This window comes from Mixophyes fleayi, chromosome 4 (genome assembly GCF_038048845.1).
Source record: "Mixophyes fleayi isolate aMixFle1 chromosome 4, aMixFle1.hap1, whole genome shotgun sequence".
Taxonomy (NCBI): domain Eukaryota; kingdom Metazoa; phylum Chordata; class Amphibia; order Anura; family Limnodynastidae; genus Mixophyes; species Mixophyes fleayi.
The window spans coordinates 43,915,544-43,935,532 of record NC_134405.1 but is presented as its reverse complement, the minus strand read 5'-3'; the positions used below and the strand labels follow the sequence as shown (position 1 = coordinate 43,935,532).

General features: G+C 41.7%; 1 long non-coding RNA gene across 1 annotated transcript in view; it reads left to right on the top strand.

Moving 5' to 3' along the window:
• LOC142151310 (uncharacterized) overlaps positions 1-19,989 on the top strand; it is a 209,251-nt gene that overhangs the window by 107,071 nt on the left and 82,191 nt on the right. The window contains exon 2 of the long non-coding RNA XR_012691174.1: positions 5,104-5,533. This is a non-coding gene — a long non-coding RNA (uncharacterized LOC142151310). The remainder of the gene's footprint in view (positions 1-5,103; positions 5,534-19,989) is intronic.

Sequence of the window (19,989 nt, the reverse complement as noted above, 5' to 3'; positions counted from 1 at the left end):
GTTTCTGTAGTTCCAAAAAAGAGGAACTGCCATTTCTATTACTACGTTCATTGTTTCTGTAGTTCCAAAAAAGAGGGACTGCCATTTCTATTACTACGGTCATTGTTTCTGTAGTTCCAAAAAAGAGGAACTGCCATTTCTATTACTACGTTCATTGTTTCTGTAGTCCCAAAAAAGAGTAACTGCCATTTCTATTACTACGTTCATTGTTTCTGTAGTTCCAAAAAAGAGGAACTGCCATTTCTATTACTACGTTCATTGTTTCTGTAGTTCCAAAAAAGAGGAACTGCCATTTCTATTACTACGTTCATTGTTTCTGTAGTCCCAAAAAAGAGTAACTGCCATTTCTATTACTACGTTCATTGTTTCTGTAGTCCCAAAAAAGAGGAACTGCCATTTCTATTACTACGTTCATTGTTTGTGCAGTCACAAAAAAGAGGAACTGTCATTTCTATTACTAAGTTCATTGTTTCTGTAGTTCCAAAAAAGAGGAACTGCCATTTCTATTACTACGTTCATTGTTTCTGTAGTTCCAAAAAAGAGGAACTGCCATTTCTATTACTACGTTCATTGTTTCTGTAGTTCCAAAAAAGAGGAACTGCCATTTCTATTACTACGTTCATTGTTTGTGCAGTCCCAAGTTACCTGAGTTGTCCCCCTTCCAGTGTTTACTCCGAAAGAGTTTTTAGTGCAGCGGGGAACCTGGTCAGTGAGCGGCGAAGGAGGTTGCTTCCGCAGAACGTTGAAAAAATGATGTTCATAAAAATGAATTATCAATTCCTCAATTAAGTACAGCACTGGCCTCCAGATACTACAGAGGGACGTGTGGTTGTGGAGTCCAGCGGGGACGAATTGATAATGTGTGAGGATGAGGAAGTACACACTGTAGGGGGAGAGGAATCAGAGGATGAGGATGAGGACGACATCTTGCCTCAGTAGAGCCAGTTTAGTTTGTACAGGGAGAGATGAATAGCTTTTTTGGTGTGGGGACCCAAACAAACCAATCATTTCAGCCACAGTTGTTTGGTAGGCCCTTTCGCTGAAATGATTGGTTTGTTAAAGTGCGCATGTCCTATTTCAACAACATAAGGGTGGGTGGGAGGGCCAAAGGACAATTCCATCTTGCACCTCTTTTTTTGGCATTATGTGACCGTCCAACAGTCGTTTGCCATGAGCACAAAGTACGACAGTAGTCATCCTATGGCAAAGCGGATAACTGCGGCCTTAACAGCTATGTTGGTGTTAGACGTGCATCCGGTGTCCGCCATCTGTGCAGTGGAATTCAGACCAGTTGGAGGAGGTAGGAGCAGCCATCTGTGCAGTGGAATTTAGACCAGTTGGAGGAGGTAGGAGCAGAAATCTGTGCAGTGGAATTCAGACCAGTTGGAGGAGGTATTGTGGCCCCGGTACCAAATTGGGTACCGGGGCCACTCCACTACGCAGTCCAGATAGATGTGAGGTGTTCAGAATAGACTGGAAATTAGTGGAAATGATTCTTATTGAATGTTATTGAGGTTAATAATAGCGCATGAGTGGAAAAAAAACCAAAAACCGGGATTTTAGCACTTTTTATGCTTTTTTAAAAATAAATCAGAACCCAAAACCCTAAATCAGAACCAAAACCTTTCGTTGGGTGTTTTGGCAAAACAAATCAGAACCCAAAACCTCAAGCTAATCAGAACCCAAAACAGTAAAAGTGGCCGGTGCACACCCCTAATCTTGGCAGGGATGAGATAATCTATCTACGCTCTCTTGACTCCAGGGCAGGTCCACGCAGTAGGAGGCTCTTCATCTAACCTTTAAAGTCTACAATTTTCAATAGTTTACAAGGATCAAACCACTTAGAGGTCTCCATGCGGCACAATGATTAAAGAGCTATTCTCTGTCATCACAGTATCACTATAGTCCCCTCTGTGATATTGCCTAGTTGCATTTGTTACTATACACAGTATTACTCATTTACTGGTAGAGATGAGTGAAAATGCAGCAAAATTTTTGCACAAATTCAATTTTGCTGCAGAATAGGTTGTTTCACAGCGGTACTTTGTCATTTCGTGGCATATGCCGTTACATACTGTGTTACAAAGGTGTTGCATTATGGGATATCATAATGAGCCTCAGTGGCTGTAGACGGCGCATATATGAAGACATTTCAATATTAGAGGGAGTCTCTTAATGGTTTTATGCAGCTCCTATGGTAAACAAATATGAAACAGGATGGGGAGCGCAAATGAATAAATCAATATTCAAAGCAAAAACAAAAACAAAAACAAAAACAAAGAAAAAACAACAAAAAAATGGGTAGTGATTATGTTTATACTCCTTTGCAAATTTGCAGTCATCCAGCACAGGATTAATTACACCTTCCCTCGCTCTCCCTAAGTCTTACCCTGCTTCTTGGTAGTTCCGTGGGAACGAAGGAGATAGATCCAGGTAATAACTCCCGCGGTGTTGTCTGCATACGTTCTCTGTGAGTTCCGATGAACGCTATGCAGGTTTCCTCTGACGGCAGTTCCTGGTACTACAGTGAACTGGATGGGTCAAATACAGGCAGATCAACGCGTTTCGTCCGCAATGGACTTTGTCAAGAGAACGTATGCAGACAACACCGCGGAAGTTATTACCTGGATCTATCTCCTTGCTCGGACAGTGTTGCTCGGACAGAAGAAGGGGGCTGGGCACCCCTGCTTCAAACAACCAGATTTATACATCATCTCGGAGGTGACAATAATCCGTTCTCTATTTGCAATCACGACCAGATTAACCCGAGGTATAACTGGGCTACAGCCCAGGGGCCTCGAGCATCCAGGGGGCCGACAGTACTCAGCGGCATTATTGATTGGTGCGGGGGCATGGGCGCCCCCGTCCCGATCAATGCTGTTGAGCCAGTCACTGTAGTCCTTCCGCGGCACTCGGTAATCTCCTTACTGAGGAGATCTTGTGAGTCTCACTCTCACGAGAGGAGACTACAGTAACAGGACAACAGAAAGAGGTAAGCGCTTGGGGTGGGGGGCAGTGGGCGGCTCACGAGGGGGGGCCTCACAGGGGGGACCTCACAGGGGAATAGAGGCCCCCTTAGGCCAGGGGCCTCCATTTCTTTAATTCGGCCCTGTTTACAATGGGATGCCTTTTTGTACAATATGGGGATGATTCAAGTCGCGCATACTTAGCACATTGGGTATATGTACGCCCGAATTCAAGAGTGAATGTGTAGATATGTGTGGTGATGAATACTGCTGTAGGTCTGCTATGCTCTACCAGACAGGACACTGCAGCATACGTCGAATACATATATGGAATATAAACTCACAAAAGAACAGATGGGGCTTCGTAATTGAGGGTAAGGAGCTTGAATTTAAATCTGAAACGGATAGGGAGCCTATGAAGGGACTTATGCAGAGGAGTAACAGAAGAGGAGTGACAGTAGAGGAAGATGAGCCGAGCCACAGCATTCTCTATGGATTGAAGGTCAGAAAAGTGAGAGCCAGATAAGTCCGTGAGAAGGAGGTTGCAATAGTCAAGACGAGACATGATGAGTTAATGGACCAGGATTTTGGTTGCTTCCTGAAAGATACATCCTTGTTGTCATAAATTAATAAACCCATAAATAATGGTTGAATTAAATTAATAGTCTGAAGTAGGGGCTTGTATAAATTTACTAGTAGATCGTACTTTGAGAAAACTTTTTTTTTCTTTTACTTTTGCCACTAAATATTGTGTAAAGCGTCTGGTCATAAATAAAATGCGGATTGAGGGGGGTTAAACCTAAATATGAATAGTGTTCTAAAATAAACTAAGTTGCTCCATCATTTCAGAGTCTTTAGAGTATAGTTTTCAAGCTATGTTCCAGTGTAACGTAGCTAAAAATATCAAAACGACAATATATGTTCTTAGCATTTCACAAAGAACGGGTTTCCGCCTACATCCTAATGTAGCGACTGTGATTAGATTTACAGTTACTATATAGCCAGTAAATGAAATAAACAAATATCCCCAAATTGATGTTGAGCAAAAAAATCAAACCAGGTAAGAAGTTACACTACAAAAGAACTACAAGAACAACAACAAAAAAACAGCACTGAAAAAGTTGAAATTGCAGTGAAACGCGTATGGTTTAGAGATTGTTTCTATTTTCCAGAGAGTCCCAGAGGTTTGGATTTTAAGTGGTACTGTGACTTAAGTTCCGCAATAAGGGCCTGATTCATTAAGAATCTTAAATTAAGAAACTTCTTATTTCAGTCTCCTGGACAAAACCATGTTACAATGCAAGGGGTGCAAATTAGTATTCTGTTTTGCACATAAGTTAAATACTGACTGTTTTTTCATGTAGCACACAAATATCAACTTTAAATTTCGGTGTACAAATAAGTTATCAATTATTTGTGTGCTACATGAAAAAACAGTCAGTATTTAACTTATGTGCAAAACAGAATACTAATTTGCACCCCTTGCATTGTAACATGGTTTTGTCCAGGAGACTGAAATAAGAAGTTTCTTAAGTTAAGATCCTTAATGAATCAGGCTCTAAGTCTGGATATATCATAGGATGTGTGCAATTCTAAAGGAGGGCATTGCTAGCTGGAAAGGGATATGTTTGATATTGCTAAAGTGATCCATCGTTTGACTTCTCTCCACAGGATTTATAAATGCCAAATATATGTCACCAGCTGGAAATTTATATTAACAATATTCATGTGAGACAATGAGTATGAACTTTCAGGACTAGTTTGTTTCTAATTAACTGGTTCCCTGACTGCTTATTGTGAGTCAACCATGGTATTGTGATTAATGGTATTGCTGTCTATGGTATATTGTGATCAGATGAAGGGAATAGATTTTATGCGTTAGTGTGGATCCACAGCTGTTTTCTGTATATTGATTTTAATCAACATTTTGTATTACTGTGTAAAAAAGATGCCCCAGATCCACAGAGGTGCAACTATTGTCTTACACGACCGTGTCCCCAAATTGCTGATTCTCAACTCTGGGTGATATCTCATAAGTAATAATAATGATACCCAACACATCATTTTATTTAACATTTTGACAATGAAATATCTGGAATGAAAAGACTGACCTGTCACTTGTCTTGTTTCCTTCCAGACGGACATGTTTCCTTATCTCAAAGCAGACGAACTCAGACACATGATTTATACAGGAAAGCTGGGATTACACTTCTACGCTGCAGAATAAAACCTGTTTGAGTTTGTGATGTCTCTACCAATAACCTCGCAGATGGGATATAATGATATGTGTCAGACTGGAGAACTATGATACCAGATTTACATATGGATTAGAATCTCAACAGCAAGCCATTGGAGGTGGGAAAATCAGGATTACACACTTGTTCAGTAACAAAGAAAAACAGGGATACGCGTACTGGGATTTATATTAGGTTTTTAAACTCTTCTTGTATTGGACATAAGAACTGAGAAACATATGCCTGGGAGCTGAGAGGGGTACCGCTGTTACCCCTGCACATAGCATTATGATGAAGAAAAGCAGGAGTGTATTGACTGTCTCTGGAGATGAGGTAAGACATGAGACATGCTTCTTATGTATGATTTGTGTATGTTTTATTTTACTATAATTGATACTAGAGTATACCACTATACGTCTTTCTCTACTGAGTCAGGGGTACAAGCAATCAGCAGAAACCAGTAAGAAGTCAGAGTTAGGGGCACAAGCAATCTGCAGAAACCTGTAAGCAGTCAGTGGGGAACGGGCAATCATCAGAAACCAGTACAAAGTTGGAGAATGAGCAATCAGTATAAGTCCATTTAGGGCTAACTTCTTTGGATGGAAGATAATCACGCAGACATCACTTACACTTCAATCCATTTCTTCCTCACATTTCATGCTCTGTTTTACAAATTAGCCCAAACAAACACCCAAAGTCTTCAGGGCCGTTAAGAGCCCAACATCGTGTATGGAAAAATTTCCTTCTCTAATAAACAGTGTCGGCAGTGATCAAATTATCATTTAGGGGCACATTTATCATTTAATGTTGAAATAGAGAAATGGTTATCAATCCTTATCGGACGGATAAGTATTGATTCATTTATCAAATTTATCAAAACCGGAGTACAGAAACAGCAGTCCCGATAATCTGCTGTTTCTGTGAAAAAAAAATAATCATACTTACCTGCCTCTTCGGAAGCGCTGTCTTCGGGTCTTCTCCTTACTCTTCAATTGCGCATGCGCACACAGATCCCCTCTCTGTCTCTGCAACGATAGTTGCAGAGAGAGAGCTGTGAGTGACAGGGAGGGATCATGTGATCCCTCCACACATGCGCTGTCCAGCTCTGCTCTCCGGAGCTGACAGCATTAGATTTCCTCATGTACGCCAGCTGCAGCTGGCGTACATTAACATGACAAGTTCCCGAAAAAAATGTTTTTTCGGGACTTGTTAGATTGCTCTGTTGAATGGTGACTGCTCCCAAAAACGAAGAGGAGTGCAAAGCAGCAGATATCCATGATATCTGCTGCGATGCCCCCTTAATAAATTTGCGGAGGACACTGTGGGACCTTAATTATCCGTTAAAAGCACTATCGTGCTTTATTAAATATGCCCCTATATCTTTAGAATGTGTGCTATGATTATCAGTAAATATCCACACAGAGGGGAATTTGTTGTTTTAGAATAAATTATATGGTTGCACACTAAGACATATATATGTCTGTTCTGTTTGAATTTACATATACTATAAAAAAAAAATTAAATTTTTAGAAGTGTTTAGATTTTCCGATACCCAACTGACACAATTATTCACATTACCAAGGGATTCAGTATGGTCCTGTTTTACTCTATAAGGCAAATCATGATACATGAATATTGTTTTCAAAAGATATTTTCAAACCAGTGTCTCTTTAACAGACCTGATTTTTATTTTCACCACTTAGTAGAAACATGTTTTCTGTTGCTGTTTCATAGTAACGAGGTGTTATTAAGGTGTCCTTTACGACAAAATAAATGTGGGTTTGCAGTACATTTTTGAACATTCTTTTCATGAAAAAAATCAATAAAATTTATCAACCTCATATACAGTAGTTGTGTATCATTTCTCAAATTACCAGATCATTGACCAACGTATTTGCAGTTAGTTACACATCGACACCCAGCTGTCACATTCTTTAACATCTGTGGGTTCAGGAAAAGATTAAGTGGTAGCAATTGCACAGTAGAAAGCAATTCCAGAGACGAACAAGGGTAATTGTATATAAATAAAATAAACTGAAGTGAAATAAAAATACCCCAAAAATTGAGTAAAGTAAAATAACATAAAAGAGTCGCCACAAGAAGCCCCTCTCATAAGTCTGGTCCTTGACCAAGACAAACATAGATCTGTCATGAATCAAAATTATTATTATTATTATTATTAATTTTTATTTATAGGGCGCCACAAGGTGTCCGTCGCGCCGTACAGGGACAAAACGAATTACAATACAAGGTGAGACAGCACAGTACAGTAAACATAAAGCACAGTAACTCAGTAAGCTCAATGCACAGCTAGTGAGGGCGGGGGAGTATCCGCAAATGACGGGGCCCAAAAGGAGGGCGCGGAAGACAGGGAGACCCCCAGAGGGGGGAGGAGGGCCCTCGAGGAGGAGGCAAAGTAGCTGGAGAGCAGAGGTAGAAGTGGTGGAAACAGGAGGAGAGATGGCCCTGCTCAGAGGAGCGAACAATCTAAGGGGAGGAGTGGACAGATGGAGAAACGCAGGGGAGAGAGGGAGAGTGGAGGGACGGAGGCAGGGAAGGGGAAAGAAGGGGGAGAGGCAGAGGATAAGGTAGGTAGTTAAGTTGGAGACTGGAAGGCTTTAAGAAAAAGGTGGGTTTTTAAAGCCCGTTTGAAACTGGACAGGTTAGGGGAAGTCCCTGATGGCAATAATAATGGTAATAATAAAGTTATATAGAGGTAAGTACATCAGACCACATATTTATGGAGCCCTTGTTACAAGTCAGAGTAAATTGTGGGATTATTTCACAGTAATCTTTGTAGAATGTGGTAGAATCTTCTCTCTCCAGATGAACTTCCAGTAGAACAGGATGAAGAGTGGAAGTGGTAGGTGGATAAACAATATGTAATGTATGGGTGTGGAGGAACATGTTGAATATTAGTTGGATTTTGAGGGATGGTGGGAGTTAGAGGCACACAGCGCCTTGTAGGGTCCAATGGATTTAGGTGCCAGCTTGACAGATAGAAATTTTAATTTGATGTTCCTTACGGAGAGTCATACCTGGTCTCCTGAAGAAAATAGTGGGACAGGCTTACATCTAAGGAGACTTCTTTGGTAGAGGGCCTGACAAAGTAATAGTTCAGAAATGTTGCTTTAGGTCTGATTTTAATGCTGGATCCTTAGGCCAGCAGCTGGAGTAATGTCAGGGGGTGCCCATAAGCACAGAAGAAGGGAAAGTATCTGAAACCTCTTATCTGAAGCTATTGAGGGCAAATTCAATAAATGGAAGCAGCAATGCCCAGTCTTCCCGAAGGCAACTGAACTAGAGTTTAGATTAGTCCTCTCCATAAGGCTATTTGTCTGTGGGTGAACGTGATAGAATGAAGAAGACATCTGAAAGGGAGATGACCACATTTAGACACAAAATGCCAAAATTTAGAGTCAAATTTAGAGACTTGGCAACAAACCTATAACAACCATATTAAACCTATAACAACCAGATTCTATTTATCATTTATTTAGTACATTCTACAAAATGACAGGTAGAATCTGATTGGTCGCTATAAATCAACATCTTACTTTTAAAACCCACCAGAAACTCTCAGCTTGATACATTTACCACCAAGTGTTGGAAACTACAAACAGGATTTGCAAAAGAAATAATCCAAGGTATTTGACCCTCATACCAATTGATAATGTGATTGTGCTTGATGAGCCATGGGTACGTGAAGAAAATGGCACATGGTAGAGACTGAAGGAGGTTAAAGGACATCGACTCTATAAAATATTCCTACACTGATCTTTATTTGAGGATAGATAAATGATGAAATGAAAAGCATGGAACCTGATTGGAGAGGACACAGGAACAGTATGTTGAGTTGCAAAAAGTAAATCAATTAAATTCCACGCAGCTGTGGAATTCACAAAGGCCAAATAGGAGAAGCTCCCCTAACAAGAGGTTAACCCAGAAGGAGTAAACAAAGACAGGATCTATATATAGCAATATAGTGCAGAATAAAATGATTTCCCTAAGGAAGCTCCTTGCTGGAAAGTGGCTTTGACAGAGCAGGTTTAGATGAGATGGGCCTTTAGTCCCACTGTACAAGCAAAGTCAAGGAAGCATCTGTGCCATCTTGCTTCATTAGAAAGCTTTGTGCCTCCTTGTTTTAGGTTCCTCCTCAGAGGAAGGTATGGACATTGGCACTTGGTGCCAGGAGATGCTGGGTGTTCCTTTAAACCCGGCCTTCTCTAGCTTCCTTTTCCTCATGTGAGGATTCAATATGTTACAAAGGGCTATATACTCTCCCTGGTGTGTAGATAAATCTTCACTTGCCTCAGTATTACAGCCGCACTTAGCAGCAAGAGTGTGAAATTCAATAGTGTACTGCCAACAGGGCAGTCACCCTCAGGACCTGCAGGAGTTGAGCTGAAGGAGAGTTGCAGCCTTGAGGATAGAAGGCCTGGCAAAAGGCAGACGCACGTTATGTAGTCACAGTGATATAGGAACATGGTTGGCTGAAGCTCAAACTTCATGATTATGGAACCCTTGGAAGGAATATGGCTTTTCCATCATAACAGAGAAGGTCTGAATACAAGGTGCCCTGGATATTGTTGCTATGTGAGTAGGTACTTCTGGTAGAGGGGCTTTTGCTGCTACTCCTCCCTGACATCTCCACCTCGCTCCACAAAATTATGCACTATGGCAAAAGTCTAGTTGCGCAGCACCACCAAATGGATTTTGTTGCTGTACCTGAGACGTTTTCCTCTTTGCAGTATCTTTTTGAATGACTTAAGACTGTCCAATAGGAGCTTGTACTTTTCCTTTCCACTCCATCTCTTTCATCTCTTACAAAAAAGATTTTGTCCATGCCCTTGTCTTTCCCTTCTTACCAGGAAACGCTGTCATGTATATAATACACTGCTGTCTCCTCTCACCTCATCTCCTGAGCTCTTATTTATTCTCACTGTATTCTTTTAGCTGTCACTGGCTGGCCAAAGTTCATTGTGTTGGTTTATGATGTGTGACGGATTGTTAAGGTCGAAGGCTTTCTAAAACCCCCAAATAGGTAATATTTATGGGCTGCTGATGTTCAGAATTCAGTTTGGAAACATAGAGGAACACAGCTTCTGGAAATTCTTTCGCTAACAATATTGTAAGATATAAGGATATGGTTCTCGGTGTGACTTGATTTTGCCTCCCAGGACCTTCACCTCACCATCATCAGCAGAAGAACTGTGTTTTCTAAACCTTGCATGCTCTGGTCAAGAAGTAATTCAGACAGCTGTCAAAAAATATTTGTGGAGTTGAGGCGGCACCAGACTGGTTGGCTGTGGCATCTATTCTGTCAGGTAGCATGTTCACTAAAGCACCTCACTTCCAGGACCGTTTGATTTTCTACCTTCCTCTCTTGTCCTCCAGAGCCTGTAAGGGTTAGAAAATGTGATGGGTCAACCGGTCATGATCAGCTAAATATGTAACCCTGGTGATTGACTCAACTGTTAGATATGGCGGAGAGAATTCCATACTGTGCCTGCTCTCCCAAAATTTGTATGCATACGTCCAAATATAGTTTTTGGCATATCATTGACTTGCGTTTCTTTATACCTGGAGATGGACAAAGGGGGCGGCAGTAGCAGCCAATTGTAGGCTGAGTAGATTAAGGGCATGTTCATGTAGTTGTGACACAATTAGATGAGGATGCATTAGCAGATCCACCTTTTAGGAGGCATATCTCTTGCAATGATATGCAATAATAATGATGATGACTAGCTGCTTCTGATTGGATGATTGTGTATTGACCTCTCCAGTTAATAGTACTTAGATAATAAGCATTTTGCTATATTTTATCAAGTTGAAGCTGCCTATTTGCATTACTTTAACTGACCTTTAGAAATACTACTGAATGAAAGACAAATTCCTTATTTTTAAATGGGAAAACAACAGAGGTTGGCATTTAATTCAATTTGTCTTTTGTATTTATATTTTATATTGAAAATGTGCCTTTAGCATTTATTAATAACTGTCAAGACAATAGTCTCTCTTGTGTATATGACACTTGTTACGTATATACACTTGTTGTTTCTGACTTGTTTTTGAGCTGGACGCATTTTGTCAATGATCTTTGTGTAAGTGGAGATGACTTCATGTGTCAGCTTCATTGGCAAAAGGATGGGACGGGGGGGGGGGGGGGGGGGGGGGGTTTTCCAGGTGCTAGGAACACCCCCCCCCCCCATGGAAACCCCCCATCCCAGCCCGGGATACTATATGCTTGAGGTGGCTGGATCCTGCCCCGGGACCAGCCACTTTGCAGCTTGTGTGCAGATCGTTTCTGTCTGCACTGTTCACAGCCATCTCTTCCCAACAAGTATTAAAAGCAGAAAGAACAGGTAGGAGAGAGCAGGACAGTCTGTCAACTGTTCTGACACACTCAGTCAGGACTTTGTCCTGATTGTAGGGACAGTTGGGAGGTATGTCCCGCTTCACACGGCTCTGCTCAAAAAGGGAGAGCTGTGTGCCCCTAACAGGAGTGCACGCAGCATTGCCCGTGTATATGTTGGGGATCGGAAGAGTTGGAGAGCAGCCAAGCACTGTCTAAAATTGTAGCCACACCCAGAAGCATGCTGGCCACGCCCACTGGCAGTGTGGCATGGGAACCCCTCTCTACAAATCCTGCGTTTGCCCCTGGGCTTGAAACTGAACAAAACAGTATGGGTCTGAAGGGTTTTTCCATTTGGGATTTTCAAGTGTAGAAAATAAGAATTCCATAAGAGTTCTCCATGCCTTGTGAGGGCAAGCTTCTTCACCAAACCCAAAGGCACGCCAGAGGTCGTCTTTGAATTGACGTCTTGACCACAGAAGACAAACATTACTACACAATCTTTGTATTTTGGGTTAAGTAACAAATCATGCGGACAAAGGTTATATTTCTAACATAAAACATAGGGTCATGATATTCAGTTTACAGTATATGGCATAAATTATTTTCTGTGCAGGAATTTAAATTGTCTAGGAGAGACTAAGAGAACAGAGACTTGTGACCGTATGTCCTCAGACAAGCTCTGATCCAAAGGTTAAAAGTTGACCTCCGTTTGTTGGTGTCTTTAAGACGGAACCGTAAAAAAGTAATTTCTTTACTGTGTAGATTTTGTAGTTCAGTCAGTTCTAGAGTTCTAGATCTCTGCTCAAATTCACTTGAAAGGCATGTTTCAATCACAGGCAGTGTAAGAACATTGCATTAGGGAGGAAATCTCTCTCTTTACAATGGTTAAAAGGAACAAAAGCTGACAAAATTGATATTAGGACAATTTTGTGTCACCTTAGGATTGTAAAAGGCAGTAAGAAAGACAGGGCCTGATTAAGGGTCACAGCCGGCCTAGGCTACTACACTGGTTACCGCCCCACCCCCCCCCCCCCGCACCAATGTGTGGGTAAATAAAAAAATAAATAAAATAAAATAAAATATATATATATATATATATATATATATAGATAGATAGATAGATAGATAGATATATATATATATATATATATATATATATATATATATATATATATATAGATATATATATATATATAGATATATGTAAACAAAATTGTAAAACATTAATTAATACATAAAACACACTTCATTATGCACGTCCTCTCTTACCTGATCTTGCAGCGTAGACTACCTGGTGTTCTCTTTTGCTTGTTCTTGGAGCGTTGTCCGTTGGCTTCTGAAAACTTGGGAGTCCTGTATTTAAAATGTGCAAAAATTGTATTATAGTGCCAAATTTTAACAAACCCTGAATGATACAAAACAACCCCCGAGTACAGACATAGACAATAAAATATATGACATTTATTTACACTCATATAGTAACATTTACCAGCCCTGTCTATCTAGTATTTAGTATTCTAGTGACCGCTGAAACCACAGTCAGCATCCACATCACCGCCACACAATACAGAGATCCTCAAGCTATTTCATCACCTCCCCCACCAGCCAATTCATCCCCCCTATCAACTCGCACCAGACAGTGTATGACCCCCCTATCCAATTCATTAACCCCCCCCTTGTAGCCAGTTCATTACCTCCCTATTGCCATTTCATTAATCCCCCCTATCCAATTCATTAACCCCCCTCTAGCCAGTTCATTAACTCCATATTTTCACTTCATTAATCCCCTCCCCTAGCCATTTCATTAACCCGCTCCATCCAATTCATAAGCCCCCCCTATCCAATTCATAAACCCCCCCTGTAGCCAGTTCATTAATCCCAATTTGCACTTCATTAATCCCCCCTAGCCATTCCATTAATCCCCCCATCCAAATCATAAGCCCCCCTCTAACCAGTTCATTACCTCCCCATTTTCACTCCATTAATCCCCCCTATCCAATCCATACTAGTCAGTTCATTAATCCCCCCATATCCAATTTATAAGACCCCCCTCGTTAGCCACATTAGCCAGTTCATTAGTCCCCCCAGTCATCTCCCCCCCTCCACATCCGATGTGTCTCTCCCCCCCCCCTGATATTTAACAAGCTGCACTTACCTTGCTGTCTTCTGTTCCTCCTCTCACCAGCCAGCCTCTGACGCTGTTAGCTGCACTGTCACTGCGGGCGCGCTCTCTGTGATTAGTGTGGTCACATGAGATGTGAGATCTCACGTGACCACACTAAGCAATACACTGACTAACAGCAGCAGCTAACATCAGATGCTGTTAGCTGCGTGATTGGGTATAGGAGCATGCGGGACCGCCCCCACTTGTGGCCAGGGGCGGCCCCATAAGAGGAGAAAGAAGCCGATCGCCAGTATTTGAAGAAAAAAACAAAAAATTAAAAAAACAGCTTGCTAGTGTGCCGCGCTGCGCCCCCCAGGACTCAGCTCCCCAGGCTGCAGCCTGGTCAGCCTAGTGGTTGATCAGGCCCTGAAGAAAGATACGAGACACAGAATAATGTCTTCCAGAGTTAACTCCATGAGGCGGCAACTGTGGGTCAGAGACTTACTATGGGTACCAAAAATTTGAATTGCTCTTTTTGGAGTAGCTATCAGTTTGCAGGCATGACCTAGGTAAATACATTACACATTACACATGGCACAAACTCTGTCACAGTCCAGCCAGTTCATCTGCTTTTTATAAACTGGTAGGTTACCTTTTGTAGGGAAGTTAACATGAAAATAAAGGCTATGCTTGTCCAGCACTTGCCCACTAAGAATCTACACCAGAGAGCACTGTGAGTGTGTGCAAACCTTATCAAGCCGGAAGGGTCAAAGGCAGTTTTTTTTTTTAGCCTGGCAGGCCATCATCATCATCACCATTTATTTATATATCGTCACTAATTCCGCAGCGCTGTACAGAGAACTCACTCACATCAGTCCCTGCCCCATTGGGGCTTACAGTCTAAATTCCTTAACACACACAGACAGACAGACAGACAGAGAGGGAGTGACTAGGGTCAATTTTGATAGCAGCCAATTAACCTACCAGTATGTTTTTGGAGTGTGGGAGGAAACCGGAGAACCAGGAGGAAACCCACGCAAACAAGGGGAGAACATACAAACTGCTCACAGATAAGGCCATGGTCTGGAATTGAACTAATGACCCCAGTTCTTTAAGGCAGAAGTGCTAACCACTTAGCCACCGTGCTGCCCTATGCCATAAGGAATTAATGGCCTAATGCGCAGCTCAACTCAATTGTCCCCTCTTGGGCACTCTTACCATTTTTTTCTAAAAGCAGCTGCTGCATATGAACGACCTTATTTATGCCGACATTTATGTCTTGGAGCCTTTACACATTAACACATCTGTGCATTCGCCTGAATTTACCCTGAAGAACTTTCCCCTGCTGATACAATTTTTCTGTTGCCTGATACAGTTTCTTATAGTGGGTAATGAACAGCCAAGAAACAGCATTATACGGGTGGGTCACAACCCTGGAGGCCTGGCTGTCATGGTGTATTTGCAAAATGTCAAACAGGCAATGAATATTCACGTTTGTCACCCTTGATGGCGTGTCGCTGGATTGATGAGGGTCAATAAGAGAATATCTTGTGCAAGTGTTGTAGCTGGAACTTTTTTTTTTTAGTGCAAAATGAAAAAGGAGATCGGCCCATAGAAGACACATAACACAAGGTTTTGTCTGGATTCAGGATGAAGACTGTAGTGGTGTGGACAGGGGACCATCAGTGGCCAACAAAGACATACATCTTATGCAGTTTGTGAGCAAATTCCTCCAAATAAAATTTGTAGCATTCTGAGGGTAGGCTATCTGCCCCCATTGTCCTAACAATTAAAAAGGTCTTCAACTTCATCAGTCAGTATGCCTGTATCCAAGCAGTTCTTCTCATCCTTCCAATAAGGAGTCTAATAGGATTGAGGAAAGTAGTGCATTATATTGATCCAGAGGGTCTGAAAAGTGTAGAAAGGTTATAAAAAATCAGAAGACTCTAGCAACACAGTTTTCAGGTTGATAAATGCAGACTTCATCCATTGTGCAATATAGAAGAAATTGCCAGGTCACTCTGCAAAAAGATGTGACTGTTGCACCACTCAGGTGGTGGAGAATGAGTCTTCTACTATACTTTTGATGAACTCTTAACATTCCAACTAATGTAAAATCACACTTCACACACACACCACTAATAAAGACACTTCCCATAAAATTGAATTAATAAATAAAAAAGGGGCATAACCCCAAATAAGTCTCAACCAATCTCCACACCAAAAAGTCTAGTTTCCACTAAAACAGGGGCACCAGGAGATTTGCCCCAAAAATCAGCCCCAAGCTGGCCAACGAAAGCTTATGAGCAGGAACTGCTATCATGGGTATAGGAGAAATAGGGCCAAGAGCCTGAACCCCATGTCCACTCAGGAGGCAGCGATAATTTAATTACAGCCAAGTTCCCCAGCTGCTTGTTACTAGCCAGGATGCAGTGGCAATGTGAGGCATCCCGGTTGCCTTGGCGTCAGAGTGAGTACACCCCTTCTTGGGGACCGCCTCTGCTGCAAGTCTTGGGCAGTTCCCTTTACCCCAAGGTTAGTCAAAGCTTAACCAGGGGAATGATTTTTCAGCCATCCCTCGCCATAAATATCTATAAGTCCTCTGGTTTGATTCAGAAGGGCAGTATTACGGCACAGTGCATGTAAGTAAGACAAAGTAGGAAAGCCCTGCTCTTGGCTACCGATGAAGCTCTGGCAATGTATTTTGTCTAATCTTTGAATTTTTTCTGTATGGGTGCAGGTCACCTTCATCTCTCAGCATCTCCATTTATTTATATATAGCGGCAAGGTAAGAAAAGCCCTGCTCTTGGCTACCGATGAATGCTCTGGCAATGTATTGTGTGCATATTCTTTGAATTTTTGTAGCATAGGTGCAGGCCATCTTCATTTATTTATATAGCGACAAGGTAAGGAAAGCCCTGCTCTTGGCTACTGATGAATACTCTGGCAATGTATTGTGTGCATAATCTTTGACTTTTTGTAGGATAGGTCCAGGCCACTTTCATCTCTCAGCATCTTCATTAGTTATATAGTGACAGCAAATTAGGTAGCTCTTCACCATTGGATATCTACTGATGTCACTCTCTATCTAATGGCATCTGATCATTACTGCCTCTTCACTCTTCTAGATGCATGCTGTGTAAATATCTAAATTTAGTGCGTGCGTAGTGCTTCGCCATTTTTATCTGTTGTACCTTACACTAAATTTTTTTGCTGTATAATTTCATACTTGCCGACTTGCTTCAGCTCCCTTCCGGGAGCCAGCCAGTGGAGGGGGGGCGTGAGGGGGGCGGGACGGCCAAAATCGTGGCATTTTGGCCCCGCCCCCTGTGACGTCATGATGCAAATTTGGGGCCAAATGCCGCGATTCACCGGGAATCGCGGCGTTTGGGATCTAATTCTGCCCACTTCACTAGGAAGTGGGGCACTTCCTAGTGAAGTGGGCAGAATTCAGGAGATTGCCACACTCGCCCGGGAGACTCTCGCAAAATGCGGCAAGTATGTATAATTTATCTAATGGGCTTGCATCAGTTGCTGGCATGGCTGATGCCATATTTTTTGCAGCTGCTGTAATGTTCTACATACTGTCACTGAATCTCACCCAGTTTTTTTCAAAAAAATTTCAGTTGTCACTACCCCACACAAGATTAATTTCACTAGAAAAACTTTCAATTTTCAAAGAGAGAAATCCTTTTATTTTATTCTGCTGCTAATAGACAGCAAAATCACATTGTTTTCCTCCAAGAAATACAAATATACTACTTAGTTCAGAATGATATCTATCTAACTCAATCTGTGTATACTCTCTAGTCTGGGGCACCAAGAGGCATTTGGGGCCCTGGTGCAGCAAATTTGTGGGCTCCCCTACACACATAGCAGTAGAAGGGATGTGCGCCGTTACAGGGGACGTGGCCACATAGTGATGGGAGCGTGGTCAACAGGACTGTGGCTGCGTCTCTTTACACATGACATTATGGGGGGGGGATTCATTTAGCCACAAAATATCTCCGGAACATCCGTGAGTCACTTCGCGTCAGAGATTTTGGCAGACATTTCTACCAATGTCCGCGCACTACATCGCCAACAATTGAATTTACCCCATTATGTACTTAAACGGTGTTGCTCTCACCTACGTATTATTTCAGCTCTGCAACCCCATACAAAGATAAATACATAATAAAAAATAAGATGCGCTCAAAAACCCTTAACCATAAATTCAATAGTGATAAGGAAATAATACTAAGGGGCATATTCAATTGTTAACGAGTTTCGAAGTTCGAGCATTAAGTCATTTTTTTGCTTTTTTTCCTTATTTTCGAGTGTGGAAACTTCTCCTGCAATTCTAATCTTTTTTTTTTTTTTACCGCAACGGTGTTATCGCGCTCCAACCATTTGTCAATGTTAAAGTATAGGCTGGATGCGAACCCTCAGCGGAAAAAGCTATTCAATTGTTTTTTAACGCTGAGTGTGAAACAGGCAAATCTGCTGTTTCATCTCGCACCTCCATGGTCTGCTCAAAGAAAAATTAATTTTATTAAGTTAAGAAAAATATACATTAAACTGAAAAAATAGGTGTAAAAGTTCATAAAAATAACCTAAAAACTGAGAAGTACTTAAAAAAGTGTAATAATAATTAATAATTTTTGGAAAGTTCCCCCTTTAGAAAAAACCATTAGTGGTGCATGTATTTAAACTTTTTTATATCATTTTTTTAGAGGGGGGGGTGGTTGTGACTGACCTCAGTCAGCTCTCGGTGAAAAGTAGCATGTTGGGTTTTTTTTTTATAAAACCAAAATCGTTTGCTCCCCACTCTATTTAGTCTTAGCCCTAGTGCTGGCAGGCTATTGATGTGCGAGTTAAAATCTTTGAAAAATTTGGCGTAGGGTTCCCCCTATTTTAATTTAACAAGCACTAGGCAAACCAGCCGGGGTGATAGGCACTATAGCAGGGGGAGGGGGGGGGGGGAAGCAGTTTGGGTCCCACGGCCATAATGACTAAACACCCACAGACTGTTCAGCGCTGGGCTGGATTCCCTAGGGAGTGTGGTCCGCTGAAAAATGTAAGCGGGCCACCCAGCCCAGTGCCGATAGCACTAGGGCTCTTCCTACTACCCCTGGGCTGTGAGTAGTAGGGTAATAAATGGGGATTTTGTATGAAAAAAAAACAAAAATAAATAAATTTTTGATTTGTGGAACTACATGTCCCAGCCAGCCATGTTGGCCTAAATAGTGTGGGCATGCTGCTACTTGTCTAACTACAAGCACCAGCGTACCCATGGCACCCAGGGCATGTTTGCACTTGTAGAACCACAAGTGCCAACATGCTCTTACACCCACGGCTGGCTGTGATCTGTAGTTCCACAAAGTAAAATGTTAAATAAAAGCACAACACCCTCATTCCTACCACAAATCTTTATTAAAAATAATAAAACCACAAGAAATATAGTAAACACCCTCATGTACACCATAGATTTTTATTGAAAAAAAACCAAAACAAAATAATTACCATGGACAAAATCCTCAGTTTTATGATGCTTTACCTGCACACACTCATTTACGCAAAGTCCCAAAAATTATTTGTATCTTCAAAGAAATGTCCGGCTTGCCCACTGTGCCACAAATATTTGTACCTTACAAATGTCCATGCTTAGCCAGTGTTCAATAAAAAATTTACCTCCTTGTAAAATCTTTTAATCTGCTGTCCAGGGAGGGGGGGGGGGCATTGTTGCTTGCAGTGCTGGGGCCCTTCTTGATTGCAGTGTGGGGGCCCATTCTCTTGTGCAGTGCTGGGGCCCTTCTTGATTGCAGTGTGGGGGCCCATTCTCTTGTGCAGTGCTGGGGCCCTTCTTGATTGCAGTGTGGGGGCCCATTCTCTTGTGCAGTGCTGGGGCCATTCTTGATTGAATTAATTTGCATTCATTTTTTTATACTAAAATGACTGCCTTAACCACTCCTCATTTCAAACTCGCTAGGACCAATAATAGAGCGCGAGGGGGTGGATGCAATATAACAATTGAATTGAGCGTTTTGTTTTTTTAAAACGAGCGCTCAAACAGGAAAAAACGAGTGCGGGTGTTTTGGTTTTTTTTTCGAGCGCGAGATTTTCACCCGTCTCGCTAACAATTTAATATGCCCCATAAAATGTTGAACTTCAAACTAATTCTTTCATAAAGTTACAATTTGAGGGAGATTCAATTTCCAGCAATGTGGCACTTTGCACATTGCCGACTATTATAGTAGGAATCTCCACCGCGAGGAGTCCTGTAGACGTTCCTTAGACACCCCACTTCTAATTGAATCTCCCACTTTGTCTCACTATACAAAAAAT